We start from the raw sequence: 20,598 nt of genomic DNA, 5'->3' as shown, positions 1-20,598 counted from the left end.
TAATACTGAAATATCAACGTTAAAGAAATTCAATGCTCATCAGCATTATAACACTCATAAGGACCATAAATATTTTAAATTAGAGGGAAGGCATGAAAGGTTGCAGAAATTAAAAGATGAAAAGCAAAAGCAAAGACAATTCTTTCAAGATGCAATAAGACCCAGAAATAACACCACTGAAGCAACTTATAAAGTTGCTTATATACTCAGGACAAAAGGGAAATCATTCAGTGATGTAGAAATTGTGAGAGAATGTGTTGTCCAAGTTGTAGGATGCTTAGACCCCCAATAACATTTCAAAGTACAAACAATTGCCTCTTTCAAGGAAAACAATAACTGATTGGCAGCATGAATTAGCCCTCAACCGAACAGAACAACTTTATGTAATACTTCAAAAGGAAAATATATATTATTCAATAGCTTTGGAAGAATCAACTGATACTGCTACTTGGTGAAGGTTTTATACTTCATTCAGGTTATAACAGATTTTCTTTGCCATAAAGTGTTACTCTCTTTGGGCACTCTCGCAAACAGAACACGGGAAATAGATATCTTCAATAACTTTCAAGATAAATGTGAAGTTGGACTGAATTTGGTAAATTTGGTGACTATATGTATGGATGGTGCACCTTCCATGTCAGGAAAACATAAAAGGTTTATTGCATAAATAAAAAAATTATTGACAGATCCAGATGATCTCATTTCTTTTTATTGTATCTTGCATCAGCCAAATCTCTGTGCTACAACTACTATTTTAAGTGCTACTTTGCAACAAGTTATAAGATTATTAACTGTACTCTTGTAAATGCAACACGGCATGGTCAGCTTTATAACATGCTAAAGTTGAATGATGAGGTATTCAGCATGGATTTTCCCTGTCATTCTAAAATGTGTTGGCTATCACAGGGACAGGTGTTAGCCAAAATTTGATCTGTGTGAGAACAGATAGTTATGTTTTATAAAGAACAGAATCAGCAATGTGAATTACTGAAAGGTTTTGATAGGAATGCAGTATTTCTGTGTGATATCCTGTCAAATCAAAACAACTTGAATATTTCTTTGCAAGGTAAAACAGTCTATATATGATATATGGCAAAAAATCCAAGCATTTTGAAAACAGTTATCTTTTTTCAAAACACTTCTTCTTCAAAAGGGAATTTTGGATGAACATTTTCCCCAGTTAGCAAAAATCACTGATGAGTAGGATGATATATGCAAATAATTTGAAGAATACACAGCTGTTATAGACCTATTAATTGGAGACTACGATGAAAGGTTCACTGACTTTGAGAATCATGACATGACACTCAAATGGACATTTCAAGCTCACCTAGTTGATATCACCAAGGCACCTAAAGAACTATAGATGGAATTGATTGAGTTTTTGGTAGATGACATTTTAAAGTTATTGTTTGATACTAAGAAAGATCCAGTTGAAATATGGAAAAATGCAGTAGGAATACTGCATACTTTGGCAACATGTCCCCCAAATGCTATCTTGCTTTTCAACTACTTATTGCTATAAATCTACATTCTCCTACCTAACCCAAATCAAGTTTCCCTTAAGGTCACAAATGACTGATATCCATCTAGAGGATCAACTGAAACTGTGGACCTCCATGCTGCAACCAAATATTCAAATGCTTTCTAACAAAAAGCAGACCCAACAAAGTCATTAAAAGATTAGTTAACTCTAAAATTAGTTTTCATTTTTTGAAATTAAGTATATAGTAGTCAGATTTTTACAAAATAATGCACATTTTTAAATATATCTAATTGAAGTTTCTTGAATGTGGCCTTATTTGATTACAGCTAAGACAATGCAGCTTTCCTCCATGAAAAGTTTCCCCATCCCTGGAGTAGACCATCTATTTCTGGAAAAAACACATCTCTTTTTCAAAGTAGATATGAAATAATTTTTTGAAAGTAAAAATATAATTTTTTTTTCAAATTGATCTCTTATTAAATACACACACATATTTATAATTCTTAAGGGGGACACAAAATCTGAATCATAGCAGACTTGTAATGGAAGCTTCCTGAGTAAACAAATGAATGAAAGGAAGAATCAAAGAGAATTTCAGGCATAGGAAAACAGGTGAGCTTGTGGATCACTATGTAATATTCCTATATGTAAATCTTAACCAGTGACTGCAGTTCCAATTCAACCAGTGACAGGGACCATTTTAGTGCGAACCAGAATAAGAGTGCAAATGAAGTAATAAGATAAATATTTTATCTACATTTTTCAGATGGGAAAACTAGGGTTTACAGAGGTTAAAAAGCTATCTCAAATTTTGCTAATATGTTACAAGACTAATTTCAAAGCCTGTGCTTTAACCACCATATTATTCAGCATCCAAATAATAAATGTGAATGAGTATATGAATGAATGTGCCAGCATTTCCTGAGTTTTCTTATGTGGTAGGGACTGCAATAAGGGTTTTAAAATACATTATTTATTTAATAGTTACAAACATTATGTGAGGTATATAATTTGAATGGGGATTTGTTGCTTTGTTGTTATTTGCTTTTTCTCTTTATTATTATTATTGTTGTTATTTTGAGACAGGACAGGTTCTCCCTCCTCTGTTACCCAGGCTGGAAAACAGTAGCATCATCATAACCCCCTGCAACCTCAAACTCCTGGGCTCAAGAGCTCCTCTTGCCTCAGCTTCCCAAGTAGCTGGGACATAGCTCACAGGCCCATACCACCATGCCAGGATTCTCTTTATTTTTATTAATGTATTTAATTTACTTATTTTGTTTACTTCATCTACTGTTGTCTTTACTCATGTTTTCTTTATCACTTCTTGACTGTACCTATTGACTTCAGATAAAGCCGAATCCATCCACCATTAATGTTGGTGGTGTTGCCCTCACTAGGCTGCTGGTGGCAGCAGCTACTAGAATAGCCAGTAGACTCATCCTCTGGGTCAGGGGCTATTGGTTATGTTTAAATGGACACTACCTGTCTTTGACTGTTTTTTTTCCTAAAGAAAATATTAATTACCCTAAAACTTGAGATTTAAAAATGTTGGAAAGACTATAAAATACATGACCTTAGATTGGTGGTTGCATATGGTATATGCAAAGGGCTGCTTAATTATGAAGTAATTCCAGAGTACCAGTGGGCCATTTTCCCCAAAAGGAAACTTCAAATAAATGTCAAAAAGTCATCAATTATTGAATGCAAATTTCATGAGTTCGTCTCTGTATGTGGTATTCTTTAAGGAATAAAATTCAAAAAAGAAGCTCATCTTAGATGCAGTGGGCTTTGAAGGTCTCCCTTTACTTTCTTTTTAGTTTACTAAGACTCTGTGTCTTTTAGGTTCATCCTCCAATTTCCTTTGCTGCATTTTTCTTTGTAGCACGACTACCAATCCATTCAGACTAAGGCATGACATCTATGTTTACAAAGTCCTATTGCCTTCATTTGGGCTCCTAATCTTCCTTTCTGATCTTCATACCTGCTGTTACAGAAAGAGCACAGCTCTTTAAACAGTAGAGTCCCAGACAAACATCTGTCTCCCCTCAGAAGCGTTTCTTCATGGGCCCAATAGCATGGAACTCATTAAATATCAAATCCTGGGTTATGTCCCAGGACAAAGTGTGAAGCCACAATCTCGAATCTGTATCTGTTCACCTTCTCAAACAGGGTTGCCTTTTGAGAACAGGTTAGTCCTTCCTAAAATTTGTATTTAAGAAGTGATTGTACCTATGAATAAAAAACAGACTAATCAACAAAAAATGTTGAATTTCTCATAGATTCTAGGTGATCGTTATTTTAATGGACATTAAAAGACAAATACATCTATCAACCTGTTAAAATCAATATTATCCAAATGGATTTACAAGTATTAATACATCTTCCCATAAAATGTAAATAATATACCCTATTTCTGACCTTTCTGAAGGTCTGTGTGAAGCTGAAGAAATGGTCGTTAATGTTTCTGGCTCTCATCCAGGTTTGAGCCAAGAAAAGCTGGCTTATTTATAAACAAAAGACCCAAATAAGTTGCCTTTCCGGGATTACAAATTCTTACCATGAATCATTCTGTATTGTCTGATATATTTTCTAAATTTAGGATATAATTCATTATCTAAATCCTTGCATGTTTCAAGACTTTTGCCCTTTGTTCTTCAATGGGTAAAAATAACATAAAAAGTCCCTAATTTCACAGCATAATGTAACATGATAAAAACCTCTTTGTTTTAGAAAATTACATGTCAGTGCTGCATAATCTATAGTACCAATTAACCAACAATGATAATTATAAGTTTTTAAAAGCTAGACAATTTGTTGCTATTTCTTAGAGATGATGTTGACTTATTTTTTATATTCTTTTGAGATATTTTCCCCTTACTTCATTTCATAAGGCCCACTTTTTTTTAAGGGCAAAACCTATTTATAACGATAGATGTTCTAGGAATTGGCAAACTGTGAAATCCTAGATGGAATGGCAGAATAGCCCCTCAAGGAGGGAATGGACTTTATTTATTCTTGGTGAGTTCCAAATGCACAAAAATAAAGGGCTTGCCAGTTGCCAGTGGGAGGTGAGCATAATTATGACTTCACAGCTGCTTCTTCTAAAGAAAAAATGAGAGAAAAAAGTTAGAGTCATGCTTTTTTTGTGCTGCATCTAAAAAGAATATGCACAAAGGGAATATATTTATGCCAGACATAAGAAGTCATAATCAAAGTTATACTGTACTACCAAACTCATGCCAAGAAATTCGGACTTCTTGACTTGGCAGTCTGTAAATCAGAGATATGCATCTATAGTATTCTGGAAGTTAGAGCAAAGTATGGATAATCGAGGTCCTCAAATATGTTTCCATTATCTTTCCCTTGATAAAGTTGGAGTGTTCTTTCAGCAAAATTGTCATCAACTACTTTACCGGTTTGACATTTGCAAAGCAACTCTGTTCAGAGAATTCAAAACTTGATGGGTCTGACTCGAAAGTGCGTGGTCTCAAGGAAAGCCCTTTGGAAAGTTTTGCTTATAACTTTGGAAATTAAACTTCATAAGTGCTCTGAGAGATAGTCAAGGTACTATTCACACCTGCCAGGGCTGACATATCGTTTAATCTAGAATAGTTGTTTGCAACTTTTTCTGTGAATGGATACATTGTAAATATTTTAGACTCTGTAGGCCACATAGTCTTTGTTCCAGCTATTCAACTTTGCCATTGTAGCAAGAAAGCAGCCAGAGACAATATGTAAATGAATGAATAAGACTATATTCTAATAAAACTTTATTTACAAAAATATCCAACAGTTGGATTTGGTCTTAGGCCATAGTTTGCAGAGCCCTGATATAGAAATCTCCAGTAATAAATATGGAATTGCCATAGCCAAATCTTTATCAACAGAAATCTTTATTTAGTGCCATTAGGGCTTTTCATAATAATTAATTTAAATTTATGGGTATTTCTCTCAAGACGTTTTGTCAATTAGTAGTGGAGAGATGAGTACCAGTAAAGAGCAATCCTTTATCAAAAACACTGTAAAACTACTTTGATTACTTGCTTCTTTACAAAATCATCAAATCAAGCCACTGCATACAAGAACTTATATTGAACACAAAGCTCCAAATATTTTTATCTTCATTGATCCCCTAGCAGATGTAACACGTGGGAAGAAAAGATGAACAGTCAACCTGATTTCAATATAGATATTTTGTAGCAGTGAGAAAGGATATGCTAGTTGAATCAGAATTAATTGTGAATCTGCTTTTCATGAGGAAGCCTCATGAAAAAAATAATCTCTTTGGTCTGCCTTATACATGAATAGGCTACGTCAATCTTCTGAAGAAATGTTACATTATCTGAGTGATAACTATAGGTGAATTCAGGGTGATGCCTTTCCCTGGTTCTTCCAGGAATCTGCCATTGACCTCTATATGCTACTTAACTTCTATTTGATCTATTTCCCAATTTATAAAATAAAGGAGAATAAAGAGATGTCTGTAAAGTAGTTTCAAAGCCTGAGTGAAAGGCCGTCTGAAACATAGGATGGCTGAGTTTCAAGGAGTCAGGGGGACACTTTGGCTATTGAGAATACATTTTAAATCATGTAATTGCACACAATTAGTATTCTTGTGAATGCCGTATGACTCAGCAGTATTCCAGAGGGACAAATAGATAAGGGAGACATGAAAGTTTAATATTCAAGTTAAACCTTTTAATTAAAATAGATATGAGAAATATATTTATAAGGAATGAGTTTTGAATTGGAAGTTGCTATTTTGTGATGCCAACATAGGTATATAGACACGAATTCACTTAGACAGTTTTCAAAGGCTCTTTTACATGTAATTTAGGTACTCCAGTTTTTATTTTTTTCAATGTATTTTGGTTACTTTTATCCTTACTCTGTTTTTCTTCAGATTGTTCTCATTCTATTGTTATAAAGCCCGAATTTGAACATTTTTAGTAATCCAGATAATGCCATAAAACTAGTATCGTAGAGGCAGCATAAGGTAGTAGAATTGTGCTGGACTCGGTATCAGAACATGGGTATGTGTCCTTTGCTTTCTTTAACTTTAGTTTCTCCATTGGAAGGGCAGTAATGAGAAGTTTATGATTCTTTTAGGACATTGAATGAGATATTGAATCAGAAAGTGCTTAACAGTTATAGGTGCTTAGTAGTCAAGACTCAAACTTGAGTTTGAGGGAAGGATGCTGATTAAGTGAGATAGACATGATTAATTTCTCTTATAGGACAGAAAAAAGGTACAAATAATTGCAGTTTACTCATGGAAGGAAGCATTGTCATGACAGTTTTCATTGTGTCTTAATGTTGTCATTGCAAGGCATTTAACATTCCTGTCTCCATCCAAAAATGCTAGTAGCATCCTGCCACGGCCATCATGAAGGCAAAGAATATTCTTTCATGTTTCTAAATACAGTTGGCCATCTGTATTCCCTCTGTTCTGTATCGAGGATTCAAACAACCATCAATTGAAAATATTTGGAAAAAAAATTGCATCTGTAGGAATGTATACAAACTTATTTTTCTTGTCATTATTTCCTAATAAGATAAGAAAACAATAAGTGGACAAGAAAATAATACAATATAGTAAACAAAATAGTATACAAACTATTTACATAGCATTCACATTGTTTTAGGTATTATAAGTAATCTGGAGATAATTTAAAGGCTATGGGAAAGTGCGCATAGATTATATGAAAATACTACACCATTAAGTATCAGCAACTTGAGCATCCACAGATTTTAGAATCCAAGGGAGACCCTGGAACCAATCCCCCACAGATACCAAGGGGTGACTGTAGTTCCTAAAGGGTCAATACTAAACCTGGATGATAATTTAAGACATCTGTGAATCCAAGGGGCAATGGATTATTTTGGCATTAAAAAAAATGCCAAAATGCACCAGCATACCTGAACTCCTCCTTAATGATCTGGAATTTGCTTAGAGATCTGCCTAGGGCACAGGCAAGAATGAAAAAATATTCAAATTAAGTCAATATTCAAAAATAATTGTAATCATGAAAGGATTCTCCTTTTCCCTCACCCCTCCCTGGTGCAGCCATGTAGAGCCATGACAAAATGGTCATAGGTCCCTGCACCTCTCCAGTGATAAGAGACTCTAAGGGAGTAGGGCAGTGTAGGGCAGTCAGGGCTGGTGGCAGGCCATCAGAGGTGGAGGGCTATCACTTATTGGTTGACTTTGGATGAGCTTTTATACAAAGGAGGTGTATGCAGGAGTTTATGGGGCAGAATACAAAGGGAAGTTCCTTTGCTCCATACTTAGAGGGGTGTGTTTTTTATGAAAGGAGAGGGAGTAGGAGATTTAGGAGATTTTTTAACAGCAGAATATAACTGTTGGAGAATTACTGAGTTTTTGTTCTGATTTAATAGATGGTAAAAAATAAAACAGTTTTAGTGTTTATATTGCTTCTAAGCTTAGACTTAAGAATTTATGAATAACTTTTTCTCTTACCTGATTACTTTGATTCTACTATGAATAAGCTGAGAATTATTTCTTAAAGTCTATGCAGACTGCCTGAAACAGAAATGCAGGATTGATTGGTCAGGGAAAAAACACTCCAGCTACCTGTATACTAACAGCATTGTCCAAAGAATTCTTCAAAGTTTTTCTATTCTTTACAGTAAATCTGGAAGGTTGGTATTATCATTGTCTCCATTTTCTGGTGAAGACACAGAACTTGGAAAGTCAAATACCTTAATTAAGATCCCATAGTTAATAAGAGAAAGAACCTGCAATCCGAGCCAGGGCTGTCTACTGAGGGCTTGTGCCTGGTCTGGTGGGAGTGCTAAGGCAGGAGTAAGGAAGGACAAGTTCTGTGAGAGCAGAAGGGGGTGATTCCAAGGCAGATCAAATGGCACCCATAATCCTTCTTGGGATGCTGAAGGTAGAGGTCTTGAGAAGCCCACAGTTCCTGGATTATGTACATGCCCAGACCCAGGGAGTATCTGTTTAGTTTGATTCAAACCTTCCATGCTCCAGAAAGGGAATGTGAGTCTGTACCACCCACAATGAGGCAAACTAAATCAGCAGATGAGAAGATTATCTGCATGGCCCTTTAATGAACCTTTTCCACCTCCCACCCCCACTGTGTCAAACTCCACAACTGTAAGAAGCAGAGGAGACTTTCAAAAGAAGGTCTCTATGTATACTGGGTGGCCATGAATTTCCCCTTGACTCACAGACAGATAAAAGAAATGTGACTCCTAGTCACCAGGAAGCAGGAAGTCTCCCCATGGTTATTTGATCTTCTGTTGCTCCAAGGAGGCCAACATATCATCCTTTGCCACTTCAGGCCATTAAACCCATTTTGCTCCTTTATATAACTGCTAAACATAGATGCTGAAATGAAGAAATACAGCCTAAATAAAGACACCAATAACAGCTTGCAGGAAGTATTAAAAACAGTTCTGCAGAAGATTAGGAGCCAATGCCTTTTCCATTGTGAGCTTTAAGGGTGCTCAAAGGATTAGCCACAAAGTTACTTCACCACAGGTACAAAATTAGAAATTTTGAGGACTATTGCGTACAATTTTCAAAGTGGATCAGCTAGAGGTTATTAAACACAGAGAATGCTGAAGTCATAATCTATCGAGAAGGCAGAAAGGACTCAGGCATGTTACCCTACATTCTGTGGGCCAACTTCAAGAGCAGCCACTATTTCTTGCACCTCTGATTCTTGGTTAGGTGGTTTGTTCTTGAGCCGCTAGGAAGGGACCTACAGAAAAGCCATGAACTAGGAGGTTGCCTGAGCCAAGTGGGCCAAACAAATCAGGAACTCAGATGCAGAAAGTTGCTCTCCAAAGGTACGGGATGCTGGGCCCTAACCCCTTGTCAAATTACCCATCAATCAGTGCTTTAAGGAGGCAGTGTAGCATGCATGGTGGTTAAGCCTAGGGTTTCTGGAGATAAACAGAGCTGAATTTGATTCTCGACTCTACTAATTGTGTGACCATTGGAAAAATCATTTTATCTCAGTATGGTACGTTTTCCTAGTCTGTAAATTGGAGTTGATGTCAGTGAGTTCTAGCTAGGGTTGCTGTGAGGAGTAAATACTTAATAAAAATGTTGGGTCCACACGAGTGCTTCATTCATGGAAGTGATTATTATTGAGCAGCTCTCTACGTGTGCATCCTTGTTGAGAGCACTAGGGCAAATATTGAAGTAAAAAGCATGGTGTGTGCTCTCAGGATGCATACAGTCTAGCCAGATTGACAAGAATATATATATGCACAGAAAAATTAAATAATATAAAGTAGCATACAGCAAAATGTTAATTGTGTAGCATGGAAGACTGGTGTTTTACTCATTTATTCATAAAGCACACACTGAATAACACTTGGTAACAGAGCTTAATCCTCATAGCTATTATTACATAAATATTACTAATTATCCATAATTTTATTTATGGAAAAATTGAGACTTAGACACAAAAAGAAATGTACTGAAGGTCCCACAAGGGTAAGTAGCAAGGCTGAGATTTGAACCTAGACTTACCTGACCTCAAAGTTCATGATTTTTTTTTATAAGTCACAGGGTTTTGCTATGTTGCCCAGGCTGGTCCTGAACTCATGGGCTTAAGCCTCCCACCTCAGCCTCCTGAATAGCTGGGATTATAGGTGCAAGCCAGTGTGCCTGGCCCAAAGTTCATGATCTTATAGAGGAGTTGTTAAGAGCATAGACTCTAGAGCCAGAGAACCTGGGTTCAAATCTCCACTCTGCTAATCATTAGTTCTGTGACCTTGGTTGAGTTACTTAAATTCTCTGGACCAGAGTTCTTTATCTGTAAAGTGAAGATAAAAATAGTGGCATCTACTTTATGTGGTTTTTGTGAAGATTAAATGAGTTAATATATTTGAAAACTGATCTATAGCCTGGTACACTGTAAACACTGTAAATATAAGCTCTATAATTATTGTAATAGTGAGCACTATAATTATTACTATATTAACTGAGTGAAGGCATGTAAAATGTTTAGAACATTGTTTGGTATATAATAGGCATTCAATAATTATCTATGATAATCATAATAATTATAAGGACAGGTAGTCAGGGTAGGCAGGCCATTTTATATCAGGAACGGGAGTATCTGCTGGTTTTGGTATCCATGGGAGGTCCTGATTCATAGTAGAATCAAAATAAAAAATAATTATTATTATTACATAATGGCATAATGAGTTACACTGCACCTGAATAGTTAACCTTCCTTCAATCAAAATTGTCTTTCACTGCCCCTAACCTTGCAAACTCCTTCCCCCCGTCCATGGTATCACAATACACTATTTGAAGAATTAGTATCTTGGTTAACTTCAGTAGATAACTACAGAAATCCCAGGATTAGAACAGGTCTTGGTTTAATTCTAAATCATGGTACTATTATGAGAATCAATGCCTGATTACATGGATACTACTATAGGATATTGTATAGACTCTATAAATGTCGATTATTATTGGTATAATGAGTTCATTTACTTTCTTTTCATGTCACAGTCAGTAACTCCTATTACTTTTCATTTAAAACACTTTTCATATCATTCCTTCTTCCTAAAGACCTCTTAGCTGGACTCCTGGGGCTCTAGGCTTTCCCTTAGGTGCAATCCATCCTGCATGCCATTGCTGGTATATTCAACACGTAGATTAGACTAAAAGAATCATCCGTGGTTTTCAATTTCCCACCATGCCAGACACTTCTCCCTGATGGTCAGCTCTGTCTTGTCTGACTTATTATATTGCTCACAGAGCTTCCTTCCAGTCAAAGTAGTCTCCTCATTGTCTACTGACTCCTGTCTTATGCTGACTTTGGACTACACTCAGGTGCTTTTCCATTCCTTACCGGAAGCCCTCTGTTTCACTCAGATCTGCTGACTCAAATCTGCCTCATCTTCAAGGTCAAGTTCATGTACTACCTCTCACTTAAACCCTGCCTTAACTACACTCTGCCCCCACCAAACGGTCCCTTCTCTGAACCCCTAAAGCCCTTGATTCTTCGATGCCTAATGCAGTATATGATGCAGGGGATGTTGTAAAGAGAGTAAGTACACAGCCTCTTGAGTCACGCACGTAACCTGAGTTCAAACTTGGCTCTGTCTCATCCTAGCTAGGGGAGCTTGGGCCTCAGTTTTTTCATCTGTAACATGGACATCACAAGAGCACCTATCTCATAGTATTATTTGCTTGAGGCTTAAATGACATAATCCATGCAAAGCGCTCAGCATAGTCGTTGATGTGCAACAGTCACCCACACACGTTAGCTGTTAGGGCGTGCTTGGTTGTGATGAGAAATCACCACATTTGTTGAATGAATTCATTAAATTATTGATTTCTACTCAGCTTTCTAATTTCCACATTTAGAGAAACAAAATGTACAAGATATTTCATAATCCAGAAGGAACATATATATTTATGTTTACCTTCAGAATGTTACCAGAGTCTTCCACCACACAGGCACATGGTCCGGCGGTTTAAATGCTCTCCTCATCGCATTCTGGGTTTCTTCCTCTCCCAGCGATCTTTGTCACTGACCCCTTACTCCATAAGTAGAGAAAAGGAAGAGGGCGATGGCAGGTTTCAGATTACTGCAGATAAAATACACAAAGACAAACCCAGGGCTTCCCATATTATATTGAGTATAGAAAATGCTTTGGGGGGACTCTAAGAAGCTTGAAGTGGTTTTCCCTGTAGACATCATAAAGAGGGCAGTGATTTATAATACGGAAGAACAACGAGCAGGAAAGGTTCTCTACCTGCCTGCGAAAACGACGACTGTCTTGCAGGACTTCTAATGTAGTCAGAGCTTCAAAGAGGTTAACAGCCCTTTTTCCCTAACTGCCTGCTACGCTTTGTCCTAGAGGCACTTCTGCTCTTCTCTGATTCTTTTTGGCTTAAAAAATAATTTTTTCCCCCACCATTCTCATTTCTCCTCTCCGATCCTCCCTGTATTTCTTTTTCTCTTTAGTGGTCTGGCTTTGTGGCTGACCCCACTGTACCCTCTCAAGGGCACTTAGCCGAGCTGTTGTCTCAGGCTCGGGTTTTCTCCGGCTCCTCTGACCGGTAATAGAACAAAGGACAAAAGGCCGTTTCTCCAAGTAACAATATCTCTTTACTGAAGCTTTATTCTGCGGCTTTGAGCTTTTTCTCTCTGATTCACTGGCCTTGCGTCTGAGCAACTTTCCCATTTCTCGCCTTTCTATTACCTTCTAACTTCTAGAATGAGTAAGTTAGACTTATTGTTTCTGGTTTCTCACTTCCAAAAAATTCTTCAACACACTTTACTGAAATTTGAGGGCAACATATGAGAAGATGGAAAAATCAAACTAATGCCAATTTTTGTTCCCAGGCCCCCTGCTCTGCCATGGCAACCAGAGTCCTGGGTCCTGCATTCGCCCTCCTAAACCACCTCCAGGTTGGCCTCCAGAACTATCCAGGGCTAGACTAGATGGTGGATGATCCTTCTTGACAGCCCCCTCCCTAGAGGCCCTACCAGGATCTAGAGGTAGTTTTGGAAAGCTGTGGAAAGGGGCCCATCAACATTCAAGCGTGTACCCTATTACTATTGATGAGATCCCTTGTGGCTCCATCATTCTGTTTCCACTCTTCATTGCCTGGTTAGTCCTTTATCGAACATAGCTCTGGCCCACCAAGCACCTTCTCTTTGCCATTGTTACTGCCACTATCTGAATTCCAGTGCTCACTACTTCTTCACTGACTGTAGTCTACTAATAGTTTTATTAGTTTCCTAGGGCTGCCATAGAAAAGGCACTGCGAGCTGAGTGGTGTAAAACAACAGAAATTCATTCTCTCACAGTTCTGAAGGCTAGAAGTTGGAAAAGGGCCATGCTTTCTCGGAATGCTCTAGGGAAGAATCTGTCCCCTGCCTTTCTCTTAGCTCTGGTGCTGACAACAATCTTTGACATTCCTTGGCTGGTAGCTGCTTAACTCCAATCTCCACCTCCAGCACATGCCATTCTTGTTCCTGCATCTCTGCCTTCTCCTTGTCTCATAAGGACAACAGGCAATTGAATTAGGGCCCACCCTAATGTCCCAATCTTAACTAGCTTACATCCACAAAGACCCTATTTCCAAATAAGATATCAACCACAGGTACCAAAGATTGGAGCTTCCACATATCTTTTGGGAGGACACGATTCAACCCCTAATGGACCTCCTTGCTACCAAATGTTTTTTTTTCCCTCTAATCCATCATGTTTGTATCATACAGTTAACTTTCTAAAATACTCATCAGATCATTCATACTTGAATTTTTAAAAAAATCTTCTACCTCTCCATTTCTTCTAGATAAAAATCTTCAGAATTGCATTTCAGATCTTTCTCATTTTGGGTTCCTCCCAAAATGTTCCTGTACAGCATGTTCAGTCCTCCTCTCTCCCAGAGCCCTATAGGCTGTGACTTGCTCACTCTGTTAGAACATTCGAGGTCTTATATATTTTCTTGCTTTTTTGCACCCAACCCCCATTCTTTCCTTATAATGAAATATTAATAATTCAGCCTAGGTTTTTCCTTAAAACTTTGTTTATGACATTTTCATACTCATCCTGAATTTTCTAATACCTGGTTATATATTATCTGCAAATGAATGATTTTGAATAAACAATGCCAGAGAGCAATAAACTATTAGGCAGTTAATGTTACAAATCTTTTTTTTTTTACTCTTGTGCTCTTCATAAGTTCTAGAAACCTGATAGTCATTTGTCAATATAAATATCTTGTTCAAAGATTTATAGCATGGTAGCTAATGAGGCAGGTTTTGGAACCTGCCTGTTCACTTAGAAGTTCTATGATTTTCAGTACTGTGTTTAACCTCCCACTGGCTTCATGTCTTCATCTGTTAGATGGGAACATGAATTTCTAATTTATAGAGTTGTGAAGATAAAATTAGAAAAATCCTTACATCAGTGAGTGATGAAAATTTAATGGTTAATATTTACTTGCCATATTATCTTTATACTATTATAACTACTATAAATATATAATATTATAACTACTATTATATATCTTTATAATTGCTGTTACTATTTTTCTTATTGGTCATCAATTGTTGAACCAGAATTATATGTCTGAGATTTAGTAAATAACTCCTTTTTCCCACCAGAAATCAGAACCAAAAATAAATATAGGGATTAATAGACAACAGTTAACATTTAAGCTTTATTCCTGACAAAATTTTTGGAGGACATGGCATAGATGTTTGACAATAAAGGGCCTCCAAATACTCCAGCCCAGAGCTGAGCCTTTCTAACCAGTACCAGACACAGCTAAGAAAATGAGCCCCTCTGCTGATGTCTAGTCCCAAAGGAAGAGAGCCATGTATGCCTAATTCCTTCTAAACTCTCTGGTCAGATCTATCACTAGCTTGAGCTCCCTCCACTGCTTTCTCCAATGGCAAGAGAGAGCGAAGAGATGCACAGAGCCATTCCACATGCAAGTGAGAGAAATGGGAGAGGGAAAAATTCCCCTCCAACATACAACAGACCTTCTCATTCCATATGTTTTACATATTTTATCTCTAACCTTTCAAACAAATCTGGGACACCCATGCAATGATCACCCTCCTTCTGAAGATGAAGAATCTGATGCTCTGACAAGTGAACTAACTCACCTAAAGTCACACGGCAGCATGCAGAAGAGACAGAATTTGAATCCAGGTCTTTTTGCCACCAAAGTCCTCTGTGATGATATATCACCTCCCCCCAAAAAAAGTCTAATAATAAATTATATTCATATCTACATACAAATGGATTTTATTTATATATTTTGAAACAGGGTCTTGCTCTGTTGCCTGGACTAGAGTACAGTGGATCATCACAGCTCACTGCAACTTCAAACTCTTGGTCTCAAGCCATCCTCCTGTCTCAGCCTCTCAAGTAGCTACGAGTATATGTGCATGCCTCTACACCCAGCTAATTTTTTTTTTAATTTTTAGTAGCGATGGAGTCTTATTATGTTGTTAAGACTGGTTGCAAACTCCTGGCCTCAAGTGATACGTGATACTTCCTCCTCAGGCTCTCCAAGTGCTAGGATTACAGGTGTGAACCACCATGCCCAGCCTTTCTTTTAGTTTTTAAATTCAGATCTTTATAATGACAACAAAAAGTGTTGCTTAAAACTGATTACCCTTATATCCTACACAGTGCCTTTAGTAGGTCCATGGAAATGAATACAAAGATACATGACAGACCACAGGGAATATAAAATCTGATCATTCTAGCTTGCATTTCATTATAGCACATTGAGAAGAACCTTAGCCTTTCGCAGCTAAGAGGCATGTTTTTTTCTTGAATCCTCTATCATTCTGTTTTGTATTAGTGTATTTATTGGTCCGCACTGTTTCATAATGTTCTCTGTTTCATGGTAGTTCCTACTGAATTGTTTTCTTGAAGAAAATCCTCTAGCTGAGTCATTTGCTCAGTTCCTATTTAGGGACAAAGTATCTATTACTGTATTTCTAGCCCCAGTTGGTCCTTTTCTAGATTCTAGCTGTTCTTGGGTCTGTCAGATACTGCTACCCCAGAATAACTTCTGACCCTCTGCCCTACACTTTGTGCTCACTTCCCTTGGTGTTTCTTTACATTTTCTCGCCTAGCTAAACTGCTAAGTTATATGGAGTTTAGGGTTTTATTTGTTTTGTTCACTGCTATATCTCTTGTGTGTAAGCCAAATGCCTAGCATAAGTAATTTACAAATGAATACATGTGGAAGTAAGGGAAGATGATGATGATGATAATGATGATGATGATGATTATGATGATGAAATTATTAGCTTTTTTGTACTAGTCTGAAAAAAATCTTGTTGGACCTCTTAATTGTCATTTTATATCATATGATCAAATACTCTTAGCTGTAGCAGCTAAGTAACTATTTTTCTAGTTAATTTTCTACAAGCTACAAATACTTTTTGCATCTCTATTCTCAATTACAATTAGGACTATAATATATCACGGCTTCTCTCAACCACTCCAAAATTAAAGTATCGAAATCATTTTACAATCCAGCTGAGCCATATAGGACAGAGTTAGATAAAGGTGGCCTTGGAGTGCAGCATTGGGTTTGGGTATAATAGCTGTCACTTGCTTTTTTTTTTTAACAATGCTATTGTTGACTGTTCTTTTTGGATGGGAAATTAATGATAGCTACCCACATTACCTTGTCTGGCATGACTCTGAAAGACACTATACACATACCAATAGAACACCATTTTGGAACGTGTTCTTATATGACTACAAACTTTCATTCATGGTTATTCAAGTGCCTGGCACAGAGTGGATTTGTCAACAAAATTGCAAGTCTATGTAATAATAGTAGTCCTAAAAACAACTGCCTAACAACAGTAATAATGGATGATGTTGACTTTTCTCCTAAATAAGTATATGTGCTTTCTGAGGTTCTGAATACAATTTATAAATTATATAGATGAACTCAGAAAAATTTTGCATAACTATGCAGTAGCACTAAAGATTAGATGCTTGGTGGGGGGAAGCTGCATTCACATTGAAAATAAGATTCAGTATCTAATTTCATCAGCATTTAACATGGGGCTCATTTTGGTTTTCCCAAAGAAAGAGGAGGCAGAAACTAAAAATTTGATCTTACAGACTCTCTCTTTCTCTCTCTTCCTCCTTTGATGTACATTAGTTCCCATGGAAACTACATTGGGATGGCTTGAGAGTGACATCTACAAATGTAGTGTAAGGTCATTTTTATCTAATGCTTTGAAATTTAAACCATGATTTGTGATATATAGTGAAACCCCCTTAACATATTCTGAAGGTCTATGAAAAGACAATATTCTGAATGCAGAAACAAGACACGTGACCACATTATGCCAGGTCTCAGAAAGTTCAGCATTGTTCTGTGCTTAGAAAAACAGAAAGAGCTTCATTTCTCCAGCTTGCCTCCAGGAGAGTCCTAGCAATGCAGCTGGCCTTCTTAACATGAGAGGGAGAAAAGCCCCTCCTTCTGCCTCCTTCCTTCTTGCTGGTGGCCAATGAGGCCACCAGGTAAGGGACAAGTGTTCAAGGCTTTAAATGCTGCAATAAGTAACTGCATGTGGGCTGTGATAAAGCTGTAGGGGTTTTCTTGCTTCTACAATTTCCACCACCACCCCTGGCCTGCCTTTCTTAGGGCACTGATGTGATTTCCTTTATTAATTTGCGAGTGTTTCACCTATAAATTCCAGGTGCGTTTAAAGGGAGATATGTTTCTAAAGAGAGAAACTGGAGCCCTGGGATAAAAAAATGACTTGAAGTTTAATGGAATATGACCAGCTCAGGCTTCTAATGTACTCTTCAGAGAATAAAAGTCTAGATGCTTTTAGGAGGTGTGGATTCAAATCTTGACTCATTGCCTTTCTGGCTACATGCCTTGAGCAAGTACAAACTTTTCTGAGCCTTAGTATACTGATCTGAAGAATGCTGTAAAATTTTAAATGGGTGAGCATGTGAAAAAGAGATAATGTACAAGAAAGTGCTAAATAATAGTTACATGCTGGAAACTTAAGACATTTGTGTGGCATAAATGAAGTAGTTATCTCGTAAAACTTTGTTTATACCCAACTTTGTTCCTCATTATAATCCTTTATATAGAAAGTTGTGAAAGTATTCATCTCTTTTCTCATGTTATAGTTAAATGTGGGTCCAATGACTGTCTTCATTTTACAGTCACCATCTGGAACATGTGGTCTGTAAGGTCACTTTTGTCAGCAAGAGAGAGAGGGCTGAAGGAGGGCCCGAGCTCCTAGCTGCCTCAACCCAGAAGTGACATGCATCACCTCCATTCTGGCTACATCTGCCTGACCCAAATGCAAGGTTAGGCTGGGAGATGTCAACTGGCATGCTGACGATTGGTGCACACTAACTCTCTCTTCCACACTTAAAAAAATGTTTAATAAATCTTGCTGTTAAAAATGATGATTGTAATAAAAAATAAAATCATAAAGCAAGCACATTTCAAAAACACAAGTGCTGCGTCCTGATGACATTCTCGTATGATCTGCTTTTCCATTACTGCTAATTTTATCTACATGAAGAAAAAGAACAATACATTCTTCCTTGATATAGTAAGTCACATTGCTTCATGTCTCCTGCCCACAGACTTAAACTTTAAGAGGCGTATAAATAAGCAACTTAGCATATGTGACCTTCTGACCATGAAGTGTTAAATTCCAGGAACTATATTACTCCACCACTTTTATTTGTCTGTGGGAAATCACTTGATTTATGTCTGATCCCAGGATACAATAAAAGTGTGCAGGTATGCCAAACTGGAACCATTGGAACCTGTCAAATAAAAATTTTAGTTGCCTTTAAAATCTACAAATAAAAGTAACCTTTGATTAAGGATAATACAGTTTATATCATAGTTTTATCAGTATTCAGCCACAAAACATATCCAAACAATTTAATTTCAATATATTACAATGCATCACAGACTTTGAAGAGAAAGATCCTCTGTATGATGAAAAGGAAAGTTTCTTATTTGCAGAGGAGTTATAGCAGAATGGCAGTTCTAGCCAGAAGGAGCTAACCTACCATAGTCAGGGTAGATTAACAGAAACATTCAGCCAAGCAGAGTCTGAAGTTTCTCAAATTTGGCTTATTTACATTGATCATTCATTCTTATTTTATGGGCTTGAGAACTTCAGATGGCGTCCAGCTAGGATTATAAACCAAAGTGCCAAAATAACCCACAAGACTGTTTGCAAAGGAATTCCCAGCTCAGTTTTCAGACTTAAACGTTTGGGATCATTCCAAAAGGATTCTCAGCTCTTAGATATTTTAGGCAGGTCTACATTGATATGGAGTGAGACTCAAAAGCAACTTGGAGAATTTCCATCTCATTAACACTTCATTTATAGTATACCTATGTCAAGCCTCAGCCTTGGAGTTCTGGCCTTAGCTTAAATGAGGGAAATAAAACTTGCTCTAGTCAATACAGATTCTGTTCTGTGTAGTCATGGAAAAAGCATGCTCACATCACCTTTGAACTCAGACCACTCTGAGTGTTCTTCAAAAGATGGAAATATTTCTTTTGAAGTATGTATGGATTTATTTTTTCTTTGTTATTAAATGTTGCATATTTGTATTCTGGTCCATTTTTCAAACTGTATTTTTGATGGGCAAAATTATTAAACAAAACCACTTCAGTTTCAGATTATTATACCTCTTTTTGGAAAAGGTACAACCCCGCTCTGAAGACACCCTGTACAAGTTGGGGTTAAAGAAAATGTCACTATGGAAACCTCAGCCACAGTTAGAAAGAGGTTGTGCTTTATTAATCTTTGTGCCCCCAGTGTTTCATGCAGTAGCCTTAAAGTCGCAGATGCTTAATGTCTGAGAATGAGGAAATAAATGAACGAATGAGAACCAAATTTCCTGAATACATCCACAGTTTATTCCAGACAGACTTTGCTCAACACTCCCCCATGCATCAGAATAAGACCTCAGTCAAGCTGCAGACTGCATAAGATGACATAGGTAAGTCATCACTGGGACTGTCAGGCTGAGAGAAACAGGGAAGAGCCACACAGCCACCAGGGTCATTGTGCACGTTATGTCCGAGAGTGGTTTTAGCTGACTACTTGTTTGGAGGTCGTGTGGTGTCAGGAAGGTAGAGCTTTATGATCAGTTTCCAATAACTTTCAATCACCTGTGATTGTGAACAGGTAAGGAAAAGTAGCAGGGACCTTCAAAAACATCTATATTGCATTTGACATGCTATGCATCAAATTTACATTTTTGATTATGATTCTCATAGACCAAAACTAATATCGGTTATTCTCGCTGTTACAACTCACTTTCACTAAAGCTTATTTGAGATTAAAGACATGATGTGAAAAATTCAAAGATCAAAATCACTATGCATATATGTGTTTATATACACATACAAATATGCATAAAACATACTTTTATATGAACACATATGCATATTCACATAATAGCAATATGATGCTATATTATATATAATGATATATGTCCTGTTATATATATAAATGTGTGTATACACATAAATACAGAATATACATATGAAATTATATACATATATGGAATTATATGGGTGCTGCTATTAT

General features: G+C 37.1%; 1 long non-coding RNA gene across 1 annotated transcript; it reads right to left on the bottom strand.

Annotated features, from left to right (window-relative positions):
• Positions 1-4,476: 4,476 nt before the first annotated feature.
• On the bottom strand, positions 4,477-12,545 carry LOC105863926 (uncharacterized). The gene is made up of 2 exons (XR_001150725.2): positions 11,927-12,545; positions 4,477-4,590 (listed from the first exon to the last, which is right to left on the bottom strand). It is a non-coding gene; the product is annotated as an uncharacterized LOC105863926 (long non-coding RNA).
• Between the last annotated feature and the right edge of the window lie 8,053 nt (positions 12,546-20,598).

The sequence above is a fragment of the Microcebus murinus genome, chromosome 2 (genome assembly GCF_040939455.1).
Source record: "Microcebus murinus isolate Inina chromosome 2, M.murinus_Inina_mat1.0, whole genome shotgun sequence".
NCBI lineage: Eukaryota > Metazoa > Chordata > Mammalia > Primates > Cheirogaleidae > Microcebus > Microcebus murinus.
The sequence above is the reverse complement of the archived record's forward strand: the minus strand, read 5'-3'. Positions and strand labels throughout refer to the sequence as shown.